We start from the raw sequence: 20,618 nt of genomic DNA on the forward strand, positions 1-20,618 counted from the left end.
GAACCTCTGGGCCGAGTTTCAAAATATTTGCCGGCAGAAATTTCGATTACGGTCAGTTTTAGTATTTTGAGTAGAAAAGTTAGGAGAAATCGCATATAAAATGCGTAGGAAAAGTTCAAAGTTTCAATGTTTTAACTCTAAAACGTTACTGGTAATGGTTTTAAACTGTACTTACATGTATCAGAATGATATAAAAACGATTCACGGGACTGACTTAGCCGGATTAAGCCTAAGTCAAATGACTTAAGTACAATGTTTACAAGTCAATACGTGAATATTTAAAAAAAAAACTCCTGTGTAATTATAAAACATAACTTACCTATTGTTGAATACGAGTTTGTAAAAAATAAAGCTGTCAAATTTACCCGGGGTCAAAACTACACTGTGGGAACGCCGGCTCAACTTTTCGTTAAAGTATTGACGAAAATATCAAAACCGTCGTCAATAGATTGACGAATTTGTAACAGATTAATTCTGTCCAACGCCTAGGTGCCGGCAAATATTTTGAAACTCGGCCCAGATGTGCAGAATGGTCCCAGAAACCATATCCAATCATTGGTTCGGGTCGTTTGGGTGGATTTTTTTTTTTTCATTATAACGGTCTGTGGGGGACCCGTGGTTTCGCTTCTCTTTCCCACACACGGCGCTCACATGCGGTCGCGCAGCTGCTTGCTTCTCCTCTGACAGTTCCGTCAGCCACATTGCTGTGTGTGTTGGTATTATTTTTACGCGTGTGTGCAAAAATAAAGTACAAAAAAAACTCTTCATCGTTCGGTTCACCTCTCGAAATCCAGAAAGCAAATCGCGTTCGATTCGTGGTGCTGGGGCTGTTTAGAAGGAAAAATAAAACGGGAAAGTTTTCCCGGAAAATTGCGTGTTCCCGAAACTGTGCTGTGCGTAATAATCGAATCGTGGTTTTAGGCCAAATTTTAGTTGAAATTGTAGCTGTTAATAGTTGGTGCTAGTTAGCTAATTTATCGCGAGTTTTTTTTTCCTTTCGACTTCACTTTTCCTTGAGCAGAGAAAAAGCAAGCAAAGAAGTGTGTTGGTTTGGCTGGTTGAATGAAAATTTTCAACACATGCAGCAGCGAGAAATAAGAAAAGAAAATTCACAACCGCTCGGTGGAAAAAGAGTAAAGAGTTGCTGCTGCAGTTATGTGTGTTGTTGGTTGGGGAAAAGCCAAATCAGATCGTGAAAGAAGGTGCTCCGAGAGGTTCCAGGAATCTCGGGAAGTGTGAGGTCACTTCAGTGTTGTGTGCTTAAAAATCGTATAAAAAAGATAGTGGTGCTCAAAACCGTTTCCCAAGAAAATAAGGATTACTCCTCACGTCAGGCAGCTCGTCATCCCGAAGGCAATCAAAGGTAAATAAAAGAACTCGGAACGGCGAAGCAGGCCTATCGACCTCCCGCTGGTCTTTGCCCCCGACACACCAGCGCCAACAACTACAAAGCTGAGCGAGCCAGACACAGACAGGAAAATCGCTATTATGTCATCGTGCGAATGTTTGAGGAAAATCTAGCGTTTATGTCATCGCTGACCCGACCTGAACCTCCCTCGAACTCAGAACATCCCCCCGCCAAAAATTTGCCTGCCCCAATTCTGGTTCAGTGGGCTAAGGTCGGGCGACCAAGGGATCGCCACATGAGTCATTCAACCGAGCATTGGATCTCTCGCGATTTGGCAGCAGCAGCACGCACAGCTGTCACTTTGCGTTGTTATTGTTTGCGATACGTTTGACAGATCGAACGATAGATTGCGCAAGATTGACGCGGAATTCCCCCTTTGCCTCTGGATGTTCTGAAAGATGACGACCCTAACCTTGAATCCGTCGTCTCGCGCGGCACCACCTTTTCGTGGTTCGTTGTGAAAATTTCCCCCTCCGTTCGCGAAGGCCGCGCGCGGCTCCGCGTAGACAGCCGCAGGTCTACCTGAGCAGAGAGGGCAGACTTTGATATCAGCGGGAAGAGGGTTTACTTCCTCGAAATTGAAACGGTTCGGTGCACTTTTGGTTTTGAAAGTAGCTGTGCTGGACACACCTGCCTGGAATCATCCCCTTTTTGATTTCTTGAAGACAACTTAAAGATTAGGGGAAGGTGGGGCAAGACGACCATATGGGGCAAGAGGAACAATCGTTCGTAAGGCCGTAATTTTTACAATTTTGATTATTTCCAGTATGAGGAATTGTTGCTAGCAATGTAATTAGCTGATTGTACTACCACATAACCGCCAAAACAACGTAAACGCCACGGGGCATAATATTGAATGAAGTTTTTTTCAAAACCTTTGTTTCCGTATAATATTTGGAAAGTACAAAATAAAGCTTAGGGTTCGTTTTAAGGCTCATTTTATCAAAATGCTATTTTTCCTAGATCAGTAGTGTCCCTACCAATGACTTGCACGTATTATAAAATATGATTCATGTTTTGGTTATTTTTGTAGAGAGCTTTTAAAAAATCTTGTTTTGGTGGGGTAAGTGTACCATATGGATTTTTAGTATGGAAAATAATACGAATTGCTGCAGCAACATATTTTATTGTGAAAAAAATACATAAAAGTTCTTAAAAACTGATAAACAATTGTTTAAAAAATTGTCCATACACGATATAATAATATCATGAAAATTTACTATTTATCATCTCAGTAATATTTTTTTTCGTAAAAACGGTCAAATTATTAGTAAAATATTATTTTTTAATCTAAAAATGAAAGAAACGTTTCAAAATACATTCTAATCTGATGTATCAAAGTGATAATCGTTCAATTGTTAGTAAATTAGCATGTTTTTTCATGCATTGTTCTTCTTGCCCCAACGGGTTGTTCGTCTTGCCCCACTAGTTTAGTAGACCGTACGAAAAATCAAAAAATTTAAAATCATTTTTTTTACATAAAAAACAGAATTTTTTAAAAACTTGTTCTATCAAAGTCTCAGTCAAGACCTGGAATAAGATGATTCTAAAAAATCCGACAGATTTTTTAACGTTTTTAATGGGATATAACGAGCAGTTCCTTAGCTTGTTACACTTGCCCCACTTTCCCCTAAGTCGTTAAAGAGGTTCGATGGAAAGTTGTATTTTTTATGAAAAAAAATGTGCTTGAAAAATCAACAAATATCGAAGAGTGACTGGACAAACTTAACATGAAAAAACTGAACACAAAAAAAAATATTTTAAAATAATTGTGTTTTACCGGAGGATTTTTAGACTTTAATATCTAAATAAAATGTAGAAAAAAGTGCGCAGAATAATTTCTCAAACTAGAAAAACAGCATTTTATTTAATTTGAACAGAATCAACGCATTTGGTACAATTAATAGCAATTTTCTCAAAATTCATAGATTTAAATTTTAGTGTTCTCTCTATTCAATCATTCGATCTATGGTTTTCAAGCGAATGATTAATTATGAAAATTTTTAAAAAGAGCGAAAGGGCCGTCCAAAAGACCAACTCTTTGTAATGAGCGAGCAAAAATAAGCGACTCCTAAAAAGAGCGGATTTGCCCACCTCTATTTTGTATGAATATTAAAATAAAAAATAAAAACACAAGGGTCAAAATGTTCAAACTTCAGCTGAAAAGTTTTCTTGAAATAAGAGGTTCTCAAACCATTAATACAACGAATAGTCTACCCTGTAATTTTCAAAGAAAATGTTTTAGTCACCGCGACATAACCGGAATGGCAGTGAGTAACATTGTTCAAGCCGGTTTAGTTCATCTTGAGTTAATAGAAATTCAATTATGGGTTTGGTAAACGCTAGATATCCCTAAAAATGTTATGCATTCTAGGTATTTTAAGTTTACATCTGTGTTAGGGAGGCTCTTTTTCGGTACTTGAACTTCCCGTCGGTGTAACGGAAATGCTTACTTTGCTTGCAAATTTGCTGTATTTTGAAAATCTTTTAAAACATCGAATTGTTTCAATATTAAACTATTTTGCCAATTCATTGCAATGCCGAATCATGCTATTTTGATTTGTACGTAAGATGATATAATCGTTTGAAATCTTAAGGAGGTATTAGACTATGACAAACACACACACAAGACCAAACACGCACCCTTTTGCCGTTAGACATATTGTTTGCTGAAATTTTGTTTACATGAGGTTTGAGAGTTTGGCAAACAAGTTTGTGAAGATTGGCAAAGTCACATAAAACAAGTCACACTTCCAACCCTAAAATTTTATTAATTTTGAAGAGTTCTTCTTACCAATGCTTTTTAAACATCGAAAATTGGTTATAAAGTTGGCGAATTTTTAGATCTAAACTCAGCTAGAGGCGGAGGTGGGTTGTAAAGGGTTAGGTTGCCGATATCTAGGATTTTTAAAGGTCATATAACGTCATGATTCGAAATCCGGACACTTAGTACCATATTATTTTTGTTATAGCTGGCAAAAAATCATGTAATAAGTTGGAAATGTAGAAATATCATCAGGATTTAGTATAAACAGTCAGTTTTAAGAGAAGGCATGCAAAATATGTCTTTTCTAACAATTTTTCATCAGAATTTGAAAATTAAAATGACTTGTTGTGCTTCGAATCCCAGACACTGATATAAGCTGATTCGAAATCCGGACACTTTTGCTTCGAATGCCGGACACTCGATTTTAATTATAAATCGCACAAATTTGGATCGAAATGTTAGTGAATGGCATTCTTTAGGTCTCAAATAAGCTGTTAACATCAAAACGATCGATAGTTTATATAAAAATTTGCTAGAATTTAAGGAAATCGAAGACATAAATTTCTGCTTTGCCTTCCCGGTGCTTCGGACGCCTATGAAATATTTCAAGTGAAATGTTTCGCATTTTTGGTAAACTTATAATTTTATTTTATTTACTTGTTTTGGCATTAACTACAGCGTTTAAACAAACTTTAAATGAAAGTTGATGTTAGAATTCATCAAATAACACAGTTTTGGCATTCATAATGCGAACTTATATCGAAATAATTGATAAAACAAGATGAAGTGTCCAGGTTTTGAAGCGTCCGGGAATTCGAATCAAGACGTTAAGCAATGGGATTCCCTATATTTATTGAACATTTCAAATGAAACTTCAGGTCAGGTCCACGAAGCAAGCTGTTCATCGCATAAGTACACTCCAGTTACATTTCTCAGCAATACGTTAGTCGAAGCATAGCTGCCAGATTGTTCAGTTTTGCTCAAAAATAAATTAGTAAATGAATTTAACGAATCCTCTCCGCATATAACTTTAATTTTGCAGTATGTCTGGCCGGTTATTTCACTTTATGATAGTTAACATAAAATGTTACAAGGCTACACTTTTTGTTTACTAAACTTATATGACCTTTCGAGTTGGAAAAGTTTGCTTCGAATTGAGATCCGATATCCTGATCCAGCGACAAAAATCGCTGATTCGGGGTATTTTCGGCAGGCTAAAGGAGCTATTAAACTATGGCAAACGAACAAACAAACAAACTTTTTTTTGACAGTTTGGCAGTTTGCCTGCTGCCTGCAGAAACGTCAGGCTGTTTATTTGTTTGCCATAGTCTAATATTGCGCGTATTGAGAAAAAATCAGTTTTGGTGATTTTCTTGTAGGGGTCTCAAAGATACGAGCGCAAGCGTTTTTCAAATTCATCGCAGCAACCGTGTTGATTTTAATTTTCCATTGCTGTCAATTTACAAAGGTTAAGAAAATTATGTTCAGGAATTCCGCCGGATGCAACGGTTCCGTGTCCTTCGCGGCAGGCATGGCGATCCTCGGTCTCCGTATCGGGTCGGATGGACGCACTGTGGGTGGTGATGGCTTTGTCGGGCCAAATTTTTCCTCGAAGAAGCCAGGAACGCAGTGCGTTCATCTAGCCAAGGGCGAAGCTAAAAAACCACCAAGCCCGCCGCGAAGGTCATAGAACCGCTGCATCCAGCCCAAAAGACCGACCAACCGCAGGCGTTCTTTTAAGGAGGTGGGGTTCGGGTCGGTTTGGTTAGCGGGTCAAAGACTTTATTACACTCGAGAAACCGGATGTGGCCACCGGGGAACATGAAAAACTTGTCCAGAAGACGAAATTGCACTAGAGACACTCTACATTCAAGTTCTGTACTTTGCATGACCAGTTTATACTGTACGGTTCTGGATGTGGCCACCGGAGATCTTGAAACCGGTGGCCCCTACTCTGGTTCGTGCGGTGTGATTTTTCATTAGATTCGGTTTCTTAGTGAGAAATCAAGCTATTGGAAACTAAAACTAAACTGTTCGTGTCCATTTTCCCCGTCGTCTTGCGCCTTTTAGTGCCAACATAATCAGGCGGCTTTACCTCAGGGCAACAGGTTCGCCAACGAGGGGGGAGCCTGCCCAACGAAGCCAATATCGCCCGCAGTGCCTCCATTCGACGGTACGATACAGCTTATCGGGAAGGTCGCAGATTCCGGCAACGGTACGGATTCCACCGAGCCGGCCGAGAAGATCGCAGAACCGCATATTCCGTCACCAAACATCAGTCAGCTAAAACCAATAAGCAATCGACAGCCAGCACCAAAAGTCCCTACGATTTTTTTCAGATTGACAATCAACATGTTTTTATTTATTTTTGTCTAAGCCTACTCTCTTGACTTCTCCATAGGTTTTTCCATTGCGACGGTATCTTTCTGCGGCGATTAATTGAAGCGCAGGATTCTAATTTTTCTTGAAATTATTAATAGCTCCTTGAGAAAATAGCGCAAACCGTATCGCGTTTTGGCGATGGATCTCCTGTTCGTGTACCGTTTTCGGAAAACCGTATAGAAAGATGAATTCAGAGCTAAAACAATGAAAGTAATTCGTGTACTTCATTTCTTTAATTAAGTCGCGTGAACAAAACTAGACATAATCCGATATCTTTTGCGTACATTCGCAATAAACAGGTGTCCGCCGCTCATGTTGGCGGATAACCGCAACGCTCTCGTGTGCGGAGATTAAATTTCTTGTCCTCATCCGCACTCGTTCAGCACGTTCCCGACCACCGGACATGCACGAGACACACTAATCTGGTGGGTTGGTTTGGTTACAGAAGAGAAAAATAATCTGAAACCACATCAACAAACCGGCTAAGACAGTCAGTTTTCATCCCCTAGACTTTTTTTTGCACTGACCTTCCTCACCCGCCAAGATGTGACCATGGTGAGAATCTTAACGAAGGTCGCGTGCGCGTTTGTTTTGATTGTTGTGTTAATGAAGTCTTTGTGTTGGGATTCTCACGGAATTGATTAAAAGTTCAGAGATCTTCTTCCTGAAGTGGGGCAACGATGTTGTTGGTGTTAAGCGATTATTGTGCGATTATAGTTGGTGAAATGATTATTTTAGTCTAGTTTTATTAGTTGCATTATTTATTAATAACTCTCCTCTTCTTTTGCAGAATGTGTTCGCTCGCGACAATGTGAAACCCATAGTGTAGCTGTGTAATTGTGCATCTCCTCAGCGCACAACCTCAACACATACACATCCATGATCACCTTCGCCACCAACACCACCACGGTCACGAATTGCACCGAGGAGCCGCTTTGAGGAGTAGCTGTGAAATCGACAAATCTTGAATCACCAACAGGGCACTCCGAAACTCGAACCTCACACGAAGCTAATAACAACACTACACAATCCAAAACGGCACGACAAATTTCATCCAATCAGGTAAGAAACTATAAATATATTTTGTTAAAAAAACTTTTTTTGTTTCTAAGAGAGGGTTAGTTTCATCTCTTAGAAAAATAATCTTAGAATTCGACTCAAACTAAAATTTAAATATTTTTTACTGTCCCCTCAAAACAAGTGTATGAATGAATCTTGCCAAAAACAACACCCGTTTCTCTGGGTTTGGAGGTTTGAGTGTTGAGAGCCGCGACGTTTCACGGTTGGAATTTGTGCCGCTCTGATTGCGTCGTGTCATTCTCGCGATATGTTCGTGAGGTATGCGTGTGAATTTGCAATAAGTACGTCATGTTGTAGAGTTGCTCTGAGATAAGGCCCCGCATGAGATTTGCTTAGGCTATACCAAGAATCATCATCATCGCATCGCCCCCCAGCAAGGTGAAGGTGGGTGTGACTCAGAGCAAAAAGGTGATAAGGCTTGTTGTGTCAGATTGTAATCAAACTATTTGCGATGAGCCGGAAAGCGGTGATAACCTTTCGGAGTACTCGTGATGATTTAGCGATAATTGCTATTATTAGATTGATTTTACCTATTGAGAACTTCAATAAATTTGCAAAAAAAAAAGTTCAGTACAAAATAAAGTGCGGCCCATGTCGCTTACTATATTGAAAATTTAGTTTAATTTCCATAAGAACGGTAGAACAAACTTTTGGCAACATTGTCTCCATATGTTGGCACCGTTTCAACGGCCAGCAGTGTCTTAATCCGTGCCACTGGGGTGTGCACGTGCCTTGGTTTTGGGCCGGACCCGGCTGCAGAAGCTGCAACAATTTTAATTTATTGTTGACCTTTTCCGGTGTGATTTGAGGCGGAAAAATGCACACGAAGGATGGGCGCGAAATCGATATTGAAACTAAACACAACAGAATCGAATAAGAAGTTTGTCTTTTCTTTGTATTTCGGCTTTGTAGCAATTATTCGTAAAGAAAAGTGCGTTCAAACTGCTTGATAATGATGTCATGAAGCTCATCAAGAAACGCAAAACATTTGTCAACAAACCGATTAGACGATAACCGAAATTTAGCAATGCGTAAATTTCATCGATCGACAATATTTGATTTCTATTGAGTTTTTTTTAAAAAGAACACAAATTCATAAAAACAAAGTCCAGTTTCCCCAACCAAATCACCTGTTGCATCAGTTTTTGGCAATTTCCCTTTTATGACCTTCTGTTACACTTCGTATCTTCGTCCAACGCAAGCCCCCAGCCAGGTGGTGAAATAAGTGTTCTGGAGGCACAACTGTACGTGAAGTACTCGCGCATGGCGAGCTGAGTCTGTGTGGGTTAACCCTCTTTAGCTCAATGCGCCATTAAAAAAAAATCTCGTTCAACTTTTTGCTCTACGAAGAAGTTAAAACAGTCATGATTACATTTAAAAAAATTTGCGTTATAGCTTTCGAATTGTATGAAAAAATCCCGATCAATGGATACCCATATTTCAATAACAATAATTTTAAGTATTTTACCGAAAAACATTGCATTTCCAAAATATAGGAAAAATACGTGATTTTGTGAAAATTGACATTTCATTATAATTGCAATGGATAGCAACATCATTCCGATTCCAAAACACTACAATTTTTTGAAGTTTTGATGATTTTCCGGGCAGACGGTTATTACAAATTTCTTGCCATTTCAATAACAAATACAAAATTTTTTATAGAATCTTCTTGAAAAATCAATGTTTGCATAAGAGTTTAATTTGAGTTTAATAACAGTTTACGTTATCATAACAAAATTTGTTATTGGTTTGATATTTGTTGAAAGAAAAAAACAACTTGGGAATAACATTTTTTGTTATGGAAGAATACCTCTAACTGTTATTGGGATGATCGGATTAGTTGTTAAAATAACAAAAAATAATAACAAAGATTTGTTCGAAGAATAGCCAAAAATGTTATTAGTCTGTTATTACAATAACAATCCAATAACAAAAAAATCATAGCGACGAATAACAAATCTTGTTATAAATAACATAAAATGTTATAAGCCTAGTATTTTCAAATATCAAAAATGTTATTCCCGAGTTATTTCCGTCTGCTCGGGTTTACATAGGAATAGCAAATGTCTCCCATATAGCCCAAATCCCATCAGCTCTATGCTTCAGTTATGCACTAGGCCGTGCTTCAACGAGGCAGCTGCACGAACCATAACCATAACTGTATTGCATTTTTTCTGATACTTTTATTAAGGGACCATCCATAAATCACTTTATTGAAATCTCAGCAAAGATAAAGTTTGTATGAGAAAAATCGAAAAAATGTTTGAAAACCCTAAATTTCTTACGGTTTTGTCTGCAGCGTGCGCTACTTCCATCCAAATATTCCCAAAAGTTAGATTCTCATTGGAAATTTAATGCTCTACAACCATTATCAAACATACCAAAACTGTAATACTCGATTCTGAAAAGTTATAAACGATTTAAAAAGTCATTGGATCATCCACTTTTGTCAAAATCGAGATTTTTGCACCTTTTTGTGGTAGAGGACGGTTCAATGCATCTTCTGAAACTTAAATTTCACTGAAATAGTGTTTTGTTTTAGCTGCCGATGCGAAAAACTCAACGGCCAATATCCCATTCCCCTTAGAATTTGCCGTGGCGAAAATTTGCGTTTTTCTCGGAATACTTGATTTGCAAAAAAAAAACGGCCGGGCCTACTGCGTTGCATTAAGCGCAGAGACAAATTCGGTGAACGGATCACATTTCACATATTCCATAGGGAAAGAAGGATACGTGGACATACCGTACCAAACGCTTTGAAACAGTTAGGTTTGGTGTGTTAGTGCTGATTTGGGAAATAATTATATTTTCAGAAGGGGAATTTGATTTACGGCAATTTGGATAAGGGAATGGTAAGTGGAGAAGCGCTGATAACTCTTGATAAAAAAAAATCGTTGAAAACGAATTTGCGGTAATTTTTTTTTTGGATTGGATTGTAGAGGGTTAAAATGCCGCAGTGACGATTGGTAGACAGCATTCACGAGGAGGAAAAATTGCGCGCGAGGTTTTTATCTTATCTTGGGTGGTAATGGCAGAGTGCTTCCCCCGTAGGACAGAAATTTGATAGAACGCGTCTTAAGCGGCGGTGTGTATTTTGTTTGAAATTAATTTATCTAAGGGCTCAACCAGTTGTTGGGAAGTTGGTTATCATTGCCCTTTTTGGTGGTTTTACTGATAGATTAGTTACAGTGCAAACACCTGGGTTGGATTAAGAATGCAAGTGTTTTTTTTGTCGGATCTTGTATTTGGAAAATAAATGAAAGTGCATCAAACTGAAATTCAGAAGCACAATATTCCGTACAGCAAACGGCTCAGTTTAATTTTATCGGAACCACAACGGATGGAAAGGCTAGTCAAGGTCTATAGATAATAATGACATTTGATTTCAAACAGTAAAGAAGAAAAACACTATTGACAGAAATATTTTAATCAAATGGTAAAATGTCTGAGGTAAGTTAAAATTAAATGTATTAAACTGATACAGTCCAGACTCGATTATCCGAAGGTCTTGGCAAAATTTCACTTCGGATAATAGAAAAACCATAACCGAATCACCAAAAAACGATTTTTTCTTTTCTTTTTATTTTTATTGTTTGGCTTAAGCATGACCCCTAAACTTCTTTCAAGTGAATTATAATTTCTAAATCCAAGATGGTGGCCAAAAAGGCGGTGATGAAATATTAAAAAAAAAATGCATTTCTAAATTTAATAGGCATCTATTCAAATTTTACTAAAATGGGGTCGCAGAACTCGAATTTGAGCTCATAGCTAGGGAAAATAAATGAATATTTTTTTGAATTTCTGTTGAGTCTATAATTGTTAAGTTATAATAAAAACTTATTTCAAAAAATGTGTCAAACTTGTTCAAATCAATTGCCACAATACTTAAAATGCATTTATATAATATTAAAATTATAGTAATTCGCAAACTGTTTAACCTATTGAGAACCTATTTCTACTTAAAATTGATAACAATCCCACCTCTCGCCGACTGAACCACAACGGCTAAAGGCCAGTTCCAGAGCAAAAACTTGATGACGTTTACTTTCGCTTATCGTGTTTTTTCGTGGCGAAAATATTGATTCGTTCGCGTGCCGGATCCGTCCTGTAGAAGCTTACATAAAAATGCTCCTTTTTGGTTTTTATTGTGACATTTTGATTATGTTTTGTATATTATGATCTATTTCATTGGATCACAATCTATACAACTATTGCATTCCTTTCAACACCATCAAATTAAGAATTAATTAACAAATGCAAATGGAGTAACATCGAACCATTCAAGCTCGACACTGGCAGTGCGGCATTAACATTTCACTAAACATACATAAATCGATCCGCATCTGTTTACTGAAGCATTTCACACCTCCACTCTATTCGCCGGCTATCGGGAGGAGATAGAGGTAGAACTCACCCCCACCGTTGCGTTGATGGCAACTTAACACCTCATCGCTGTAGGTAACGCTGCTGTTGCTGGACGCGTTGCATTACTATTATTATTACTGTTTTTTTGGTTTTATTTATTTTTCTGTGCACCTCACCTTACTGATTGTAGCTCCTCTAGCAACCTTTATCAAGCTGGTCACGAGAAAAGTGTTTATTTGACGTTGGAGAGAAATAAAACGAAGACCGCGAAGATAATAACCATGGCGCGAAGACTTAATCAATGAACTCGGCTGACTGAAGGTTGAGCTGCTGTAATTTCCAAATTGACTATTATTACTATAATTTAGCGAAGTGATAATCGAGTTTGTACAACGGACATGCTGCCAGGAAATTACCAACTTCAATATGGAGAGATAGGGAAAATCAGAACCAGTTCCGATCCACACACTGGAAACAAGAAACATCACTGACCCAGTTTGCCAAACTAGCAAAAACCTATAATGGCAAATTGGAGCAGCAGAATAAGATGCGTATGGCTCTTATCGTGACAACTGACGCGACGCTCAAATTATGTCAACATTATAGCTTCAGCCGACAGAGTGTGGCTGACAACTACATGGACCAGACTCGCTGTTGTTGTCACCCCCGGGGTGGGTGAAGCGTTGGAAAACATGTTTTGCTGAATGATGGAATGTTGGTGCGGAAACCCCGGTAGACAATACTGCGCCAACGTCGGGAGAGTCTTGTGGTTGCAATATAAAATTGTGAACTTTTTGATTTTTATATTTATTGTTTTTAACGAAATTCAAATATATTTATAAAAAAATTAATTAAATTTCTTTCATTTTTTTATAAAATCGTTTCTTCACATTTTTTTATAAAATCGTCGAAATTTAATGAGAAAAAATAGTACGACAAAATTATGCTATATTTTATTTCAAGTTTTTGTCCCCCTCACGATGTCGCTAAAAATAATTATTGACTTAAATTTAAATTTTCATGGAAAAAAAAATGTTAAATCAATTGTAAACTATTCAGATACAGTCCAGACTCGATTATCCGAAGACCTCGGAAAAGAATGACTTCAGAAAATCCAATCAAGAAAAATCTTTTTTTTGTCGTTTTTTTTATTATTGTCGAGCATGAGTATAACCCGAACACTACTCCAAAGTAGCAAATTAGAAAATTTTAAATTCAAACTGGCGACCAAAATGACGGTGATGAAAAAGTGAGAAAATGTATTTGGTATGCTAACAGTCAATCAACCACCGAAAATAAATTAAAATGAGGTTACAGAACTCGATTGTGATGTTTTTAACATTTAAAAAGGAGATAGAAAAATAAACAAAAAAAAAGTGATTCAATTATCCGAAGTCGAATTTCGGATTATTAAGTCTAGACTGTATATCTGACATTGTGTACTGAATTTTTATGTATTTTGAATAACTTTTTTTAAAGCTAGTCACAAATTCCGAATTTTTGGATTACAAATCGGTTTAAAATATTTTTTTTTCTTAAAAGAAAAAAAATATTTTCATAAACTCATTGATATTTTGCACATTTTTTTCAGACCTAAACATTTTAGATAATGATTGAAAAATGAGTTTTTAGTTTTTGTTTTTACGAAAATTGTAGGATAGTTTTTTTTTTTGAAATTTTGATTTTTGGGTCAATCAGGCCTGACAGGTATAAAGCTTTAAGTGATACTTTTTGCCTAATTTTTTTTGAAAATATGGCTTGAAATTTTTAATCAGTTTTTTTTTCTCCCGAACAATTCTCAATGAAATGAGCCATTTTTTCAAATAAATTTGTTTGTATTTTTTGAATCGGGCTGAAACTTTTCGGGTGCCTTTCGTTACCCAGAGAAGAAATTTTGCATCATAATTTTGTTCTTATCATTTTCCATACAAATTTGTCCAGCTTGATGGAATTTTTGATCGATCTGGTGTCTTCGGTAAAGTTGTAAAATGAGGACTTTATGAGTTATGAACTTTTAAAAAAATCTTAAAATGTCAAGCAAGATTGTTGAATTCATTTTTTATGTGAATCCGAATTTGCAAAAAATACTTTAATATTTTTTTTATAAATTTCTAGGAAATTTAAAAAAAAAGTGCCCATGTTTGCAATTTAAAAAAAAATATTTTTTTTGTAAAGCTGCGAAAATTCCATAAATTTAGAATTTTTTAACTTTGTTGATACGGGCTTTGGTTGCTAAGGTATGGTCAATTGGTCATGCAAATATAAAAAAAATGATCGCGGATTTCTCGGGAACTAATCGTCTGAGTTTCAATGTTAAAAAAAATAAATTTTGTTAAATTATTTGCAGTTTTAAATAATGGTAACCTGGTCAAAAAATGTTTTTCATTGTTGGAATTTTCTATAAGAATGTCATTTCTCGCTTACTTTTTCAAAAGGTCCTATGTACATAGTTAACCCATGGCGCATTGGTTGTTTTGAAACAGTAATCTAGATTTTATGCTCTCTAAAAAATGAAAAAAAAAATAAAAATGTGAAAGTGTTCTTTTTTTAAAATTAATTTTTAAGTGGCAAAAAGTGATTTTGAAAGAAAAATCTGTGTATCAATTTTATTCGGTGTGGTTCGCATTCAGACCTACAACTTTGTCGAAGACACCAAGTCGATCAAAAAAATTCGACCTCAGGAATTCCCCCTGATTTGATTCCTTAGCAAAGATAAGTAACTATGAAAATTTTGAGCGATATCGCTTGAAGTTTAAGAGTCGCTATACTTAAGAATATCACACTTGGCAATGATCCGACACATTTTCCCCATACATTTTTGCGGTTTTCCCATACAAACTTCAACGATAAAAAGCGACCCTTAAACCGATTTGGCTCAAAATTTGCACAGTTACTTATTTTTACCTAAAGAATCGAACAAGGGAGATTTTCCAAATTTTTCATTTTTTTTGTTATCCTGATATGGACACACTAGATAATCAGACTAAAGCCGAGGGACAAAAGCTTTAAATATGTACCAGTAGGGTTTAATATGGTTGCATGGAAAAAAAAGTTGTTCAAATTTAGTGAGCACAGCAACTTTTAAGTTCCTTTTGGGGTCCTAAACAATTCCCCAAAGTTTGAGAACGATTGGTTAAATCCCCACTTTGCGCAAAGCGATTCAATTTTCCATATAAATTTGTATGGAGAAAACATTTTTTTTTGGATTTTGAGATTTCAAAATTTCACGTTTCACGCTATATTAAAACCGGATTCATAATCGGTTGTTCTGGAATGTGCTCTACAACCAGGGTTACCAGGTCTGAAGAGTAAAAAATCTGGCAAAAAATCTGGGAAAAATCTGGCAAGCCACTTTTCTCAAAGTATAAAGTAATTTTTTGTTCAAAAACTGTGTATTTTCACTTTTTATACATTATAGCTTCACAAAATAAACAAAATACGTCAATAAAACAATGTGAGGAAGAAATAGAAAATTATTTTTTTCTAATTGGCGCTCAAAAAATCTGGCAATGCCAGATTTATCTGGCAACCTGGCACCCCTGTCTACAACTTTCCCGAAGAGAGTATGGTGCTACCTTGCTCCTATAAAAAGATACAGCGTGTTTAAAACTCCTCTAAACGTGTTTTTTGCTCGAAAATTACGTTTTAGACGATTTTTGAGGATGCTGTATCTTCTTTCAGGAGCAAGTTAGCACCAAACTCTCTTCAGGAAAGTTGTAGAGCACCTTCCAGAGCATCCGAATATGAATCCGGTTTTAATATCGCGTTAAACGTGGATTTTTTAAATATCAAAATTCAAAAAAATGTTTTTTCCCATACAAATTTATATAGAAAATTGAATCGCTTTGGGCAAAGTGGGGACTTAATCAATCTTTCTCAAACTTTGGGGAGTTGTTTAGGACCCCAAAAAGAACTGAAAAATTACTGTGCTGGAAAATCGATTTTGTTATTACACATTAGGCCTAATCCAGCCTAATCTTATTATGCAAAATGTATCTAATGTTCTCGCCAAATTTTCACTTTGTATCGTCGAATCATACGATAATTAATCACGTTTGTTTTTAAATCAAAATTTAGGTCTGCCCTAAAGTATGACTCTTATGAGGACTGTATTTGATTAAAACCACTTTAATTTAATTATGTAGCATAATTTTAAATTCATATAAAATTTAAATTTTTTATCTCGTTTATATTTAAATTCGCTTAATATTGCTCAAACCTCCATCAAACCGTTGCCCATTTCCACGAAAACGTTCCCCGCGCGGTGTATACGTGAGCTGCTGCACAGGTACTATGGAACGAACTCGCGATGATGGCAGAGAGGAAGGCCCAGTTTCGGCCAGCCAGCAAGCTATACTCAACGATGACGTCGGCTTCGTACATCGACTTGAGCGTCGTCGTCAACATCGACAACACTGGTTCAATCAACCATTACCACCGAAAAAAACACGACGATCCGCATCTAGAAACCACCATCGAAGGAGGTGCAACAAAGTAGAAGTTCAGCAAGAAGAAGCAGTACACAAATTATTTCCAACCTTGGAGCTGGAATTGCTCACGGTTTGGGTCTGTTGTACTGCTCGGCGCTGGTTCCGATGTTGTTGCCGGTCTCCCGGACAGCAATCTGTCATGATTCGTGCAGTTTTGTATACAAGCATAGGAGGTCACAGTACTTCCTTCTCCTGTTCCAATGCAGAGTCCAGCTGCCCAGACCTGCTATCTTGTTGGTTAGTCTGCCGTATTTCGGCTTGCGATAAAGGTGGTAATTTTTTGAGTGGCTGCTCGTGGCTGAGCTTGCGAAAGCAGTTTTGCAATCGCTTCTCGAACATTGAAGAAAGTGAAAGTGCCTTTTTGATCCAAGATGTGCATCACCAAGAACTGCCGGGTTCCGGTAAGGCGTTATCAGCGATTATCGGCGAAGATCACATGGGTGGGGGGGACGTCTTATCTCCAATCAAGCAGGTTTTTCTTATCGGGAGCTTATCGATGCCGAGCCGTTAATCCTTGCCAGGAAGTTTTACGAACCCTCAAGTTACGCGTGGGAGCAAAAACATTGTTTGGCAATGGATTTGCCTGTCAAGAGCAAAAGTCCATCCAGCTGTTCGCTGGCTAGACAGGACAACACTTAAAATAACATCCCAAGCGCCTTCAACTTTGCTTGTTGGTCAGTTGGCGTAACTCCCAAAATATTTCCCCCTGTGACAAGCAGCCAGCAGCGTGAAAACAAATTTGCCAAAATATTGAACAGCAAAATGGACCAGAAAAAAAGTGCACGGACTGGTGGAGCTGTTGACTTCATCCAGAGTATTTTTAAACCGTTGCTGGCGTGTACATGAACACGTACAGGATTCCTACACCCAGAACTGTCAAAGTATCAAATATGAACTAATTCAATGCCAATCTCAACACCTTATTGTTGTTTCTTTATCTATGGTTATATAGATAACATTAAATTTTTAAATTAGTCTTTTATAATTTGCAAAATTCTTATAAACAATGTTTTAATTGCAAAACAAAAAGTCACTGCTCAAGCGATTTGATCTGTGTGTGTAGCTTTGCATTCGAGCCCCGTTCCAGACGGACGTAATCAACGTTCACGTGATGGCTTGAGGCAGTACTGGCTCGTGATTTCAATTTGGGGAAGGGGATGATTTGCTGAGTGATTATTTTTCGGAGTGTTGTGGAATCAGTAGAACAAAGGTGAAAAGTATTGTGATAAAAAACAACAAACAAAACTGTGTTCATTTTATTTTCTAAAATTTCAAATCAAAAATCTCATTGAGCAACATGGGCAAATCTCACAACCTATTTTTGTGCTAAACTAAAAACTTCAAAAATAATAATTACAGAACTTGTGTTTATCTAACTCAACCAGGTTTTCTGTAAAGATAATAGGAAGAAAATAGGAAATTTAACCCTCTATTGCTAAATTTTATTTTAGATTTTTTTATTTTACCCGTGTTTAGGAGGTCATTTTGAGCAACTTTTGTTCTATGAAAAACTTTTCTTCTCTTGTTTCATATTTTTCTTGTTTTATTTTTATAATTTTAATTTACATTTGTCTTGTTTAGTGTCTATGTTTTTAGTAGTATTTGGCTTATTCTACAACCTCCTATCATTACATTTTTCCTTTCTAATTTTTTCATGTTTTTTTTTCATTTTTTTTTTTGCTTGTTTTTCACATTTTCTGCTCTAGAACGGCACTATTATCATTTAAATTGTAAAAATATGCGTCTGGGACACTACAAAAATTTCTGCATACTTCTTTTTTCTACAAATATAGGAAAAATTACTGCCCATAATTGAAAATTCGGCTTTTATGCCAAATCAAGTATTCCGAGAAAAACGCGTTTTAGAGTTTGTCACAAAATCTCTGTCAAGGCAATTTCCCATAAGAGTGTTTTATTAGCCGTTTGGTTTTTCGCATCGGCAGCCAAGTCTAAACACTATTTCAGTGAAATTCAAGTTCCAGGAGATGCGTTGGAACATCCTCTACCACCTGGTGCTAATATCTCGTTTTTGCCAAAAGTGGATATTAGCCGTTTTTTCAATGGTGGGCAGATTAGTAAAAAACACAGCCAAATTTGACCCCTAAAAAATGTCATTTTTAACAACATTGGCAAAGTCACGTAAAACAAGTCAAACTTCCAACCCTAAATTTTTTCCTTAAGTTCTTTTTTCCAATGCTTTTTAAACATCAAAAATTGGTAGAAAAAATATTTTTGTCGTTTTTTTTAGATCGATGCACGTCTAGAGGTGGGGTTTATTTGTAGAGGGTTAATTGAATTTGAAAACATTAGTATTATTCGATTTGTCTTGATATTTTTATAGTATTGTTGGCAAAGTTTCGGTGTCATCAATATTTTTTTTGTTTTCAATAGAACACAAATTATTTTGAAAAATAATTCCTGCTATTTTCAACAGTTGGGTAAGCAATCAAGAATAGTTCTGAACAAATCTTGTTTTGATTCTCATTTAGAACCGTTTAATAAGTTTTTTTTTTCTTCATATTTTTAGTATTTGAGCAATATTCTACAAATTCGACCGATCTCGTGAATTTTAATTTTTTATATATTTTTATTTTTATCTTACATTTTGGAGCCGACTCCTATGACCAAGAAGTTTAATTTTGACTGAAAAATTCAAGAATTTTGATTATTTAAATTAGTGTCCATGATCCATTAAAAAAAATTGTTTCGAAAAGTTATATAAATTGCCAAAGATATATTGAAGATTAAACCTCTGGTTGCTGAAATACAGAGAATATAAGTAAAAGAAACAAGAAAATTAAAGCTTTCAAGTCTAATCCAAACAGACTTTTATTTTCGCGTATCAATAAATATAAACTTCGAAAAATCTTTGCAATGGCCTAATTCAACTGAGACATTAATTTTTGTTAAATTAGGTACTTTCATTTTGCCCAAGTTGATGTCCCAAGCCAACCTGCTCATTGTCTCATTGGTAAATTGACCCCAATCTCACAAATTAATATACTTTTGCAAAGCGAATCAAAATTACCGTATTACTTAGCACCGTGTTTTCGCATATCTGCACCGGCCAATTATCGTTTAAATTATACATTACCAACGCATCATGCATCAAGAAAAACCTTTTCTCAGCTCCAACTCCACACGAGGTTGGTGTTGTTCCATATGCAGTTTCGGTTTTTTTCTCGTGCCACCCACTCACTCAGCGAGCTCTAGGTGTGCACTTTGTGGTCAATCGAAATTTTCACCGGTTCATCCATGAAAAAAAAACCGAGGCTGCAAATCGAATCGAAACAAAAACAACGTGCTTTTCACATTTTATTATTCTCGTTTCATTCAACAAGTTTGTTTTTCGCTTGTTTTGTCTCGGTAACTCGTTTTTATCATCGACCGAATATCTCTTTAATAATCCGTGTCACGACCGAGTTTTGAGTAGTAGTGGAGTGTAAATTAACCCTCAATTTTTTTCGTTCAAATTTAATTTAAGTTTTTGTAAAAATAAGAATAGTCAGTCGAGGGTTAATTTCATTCAACTTACACTTTTTTCATTTCGTTTTCCACGTTTATGAATGGACTTGGTGCTAATATTATGCAAAGTTTTTGTTTTTCCTCGTGTTTTGGGTTTTGTGTTACGAATGGAGCAGCAGATTAGTGTTACTCGGTTGAGTTTGTACGAATGTTCGAGCTCATTAATTCATCCCGTGCAGTTTGTGTCGCGTGTGGTGGTGCCACCACAACTGTCACCATTTTTCAGCGTGAAGAACCGCAACGGGCGGGGTTCTATTTTTGTGATTCATTCAGGAAATGTCTGAAGTATCTCGTTGGAGTTGACACTGTGTCTACCGCGCTCTGTGATGGATGGTGAATTATATTGTTTCAAACTGCGTACTAACAGCTACAAATTTGACAAATCAGCTATTCTACTTTCAAAGTGCTAATAAATTCGAAACTCGAAAAAAAGATAAAATCAGCTGCACATTTAAAAACACCAAACACTTCAACCAAGTTTGGCATTTCGTATGCGGTTATGCTTCACGTCACCAAGAAAGTGGCTGGATTATGTGACGAACGAAACGAATCGAAACGATATGTGTGCTAGACAGGCAATTACTTATTCATCGTGTAA

The 20,618-nt window shown here is 36.5% G+C and overlaps 1 protein-coding gene across 1 annotated transcript in view; it reads left to right on the forward strand.

The window, feature by feature from the left end:
• The first annotated feature begins 760 nt into the window (after window positions 1–760).
• The window catches only part of LOC120423474 (trafficking kinesin-binding protein milt), a 150,225-nt gene continuing 130,367 nt past the window's right edge, over window positions 761–20,618 (forward strand). Inside the window, exons 1-2 of the mRNA XM_039587309.2 lie at window positions 761–1,363; window positions 7,348–7,619. The gene's annotated coding sequence lies outside the window, so the exon portion shown is untranslated. The remainder of the gene's footprint in view (window positions 1,364–7,347; window positions 7,620–20,618) is intronic.

This window comes from Culex pipiens, chromosome 2, assembly GCF_016801865.2.
Source record: "Culex pipiens pallens isolate TS chromosome 2, TS_CPP_V2, whole genome shotgun sequence".
Lineage (NCBI taxonomy): Eukaryota > Metazoa > Arthropoda > Insecta > Diptera > Culicidae > Culex > Culex pipiens.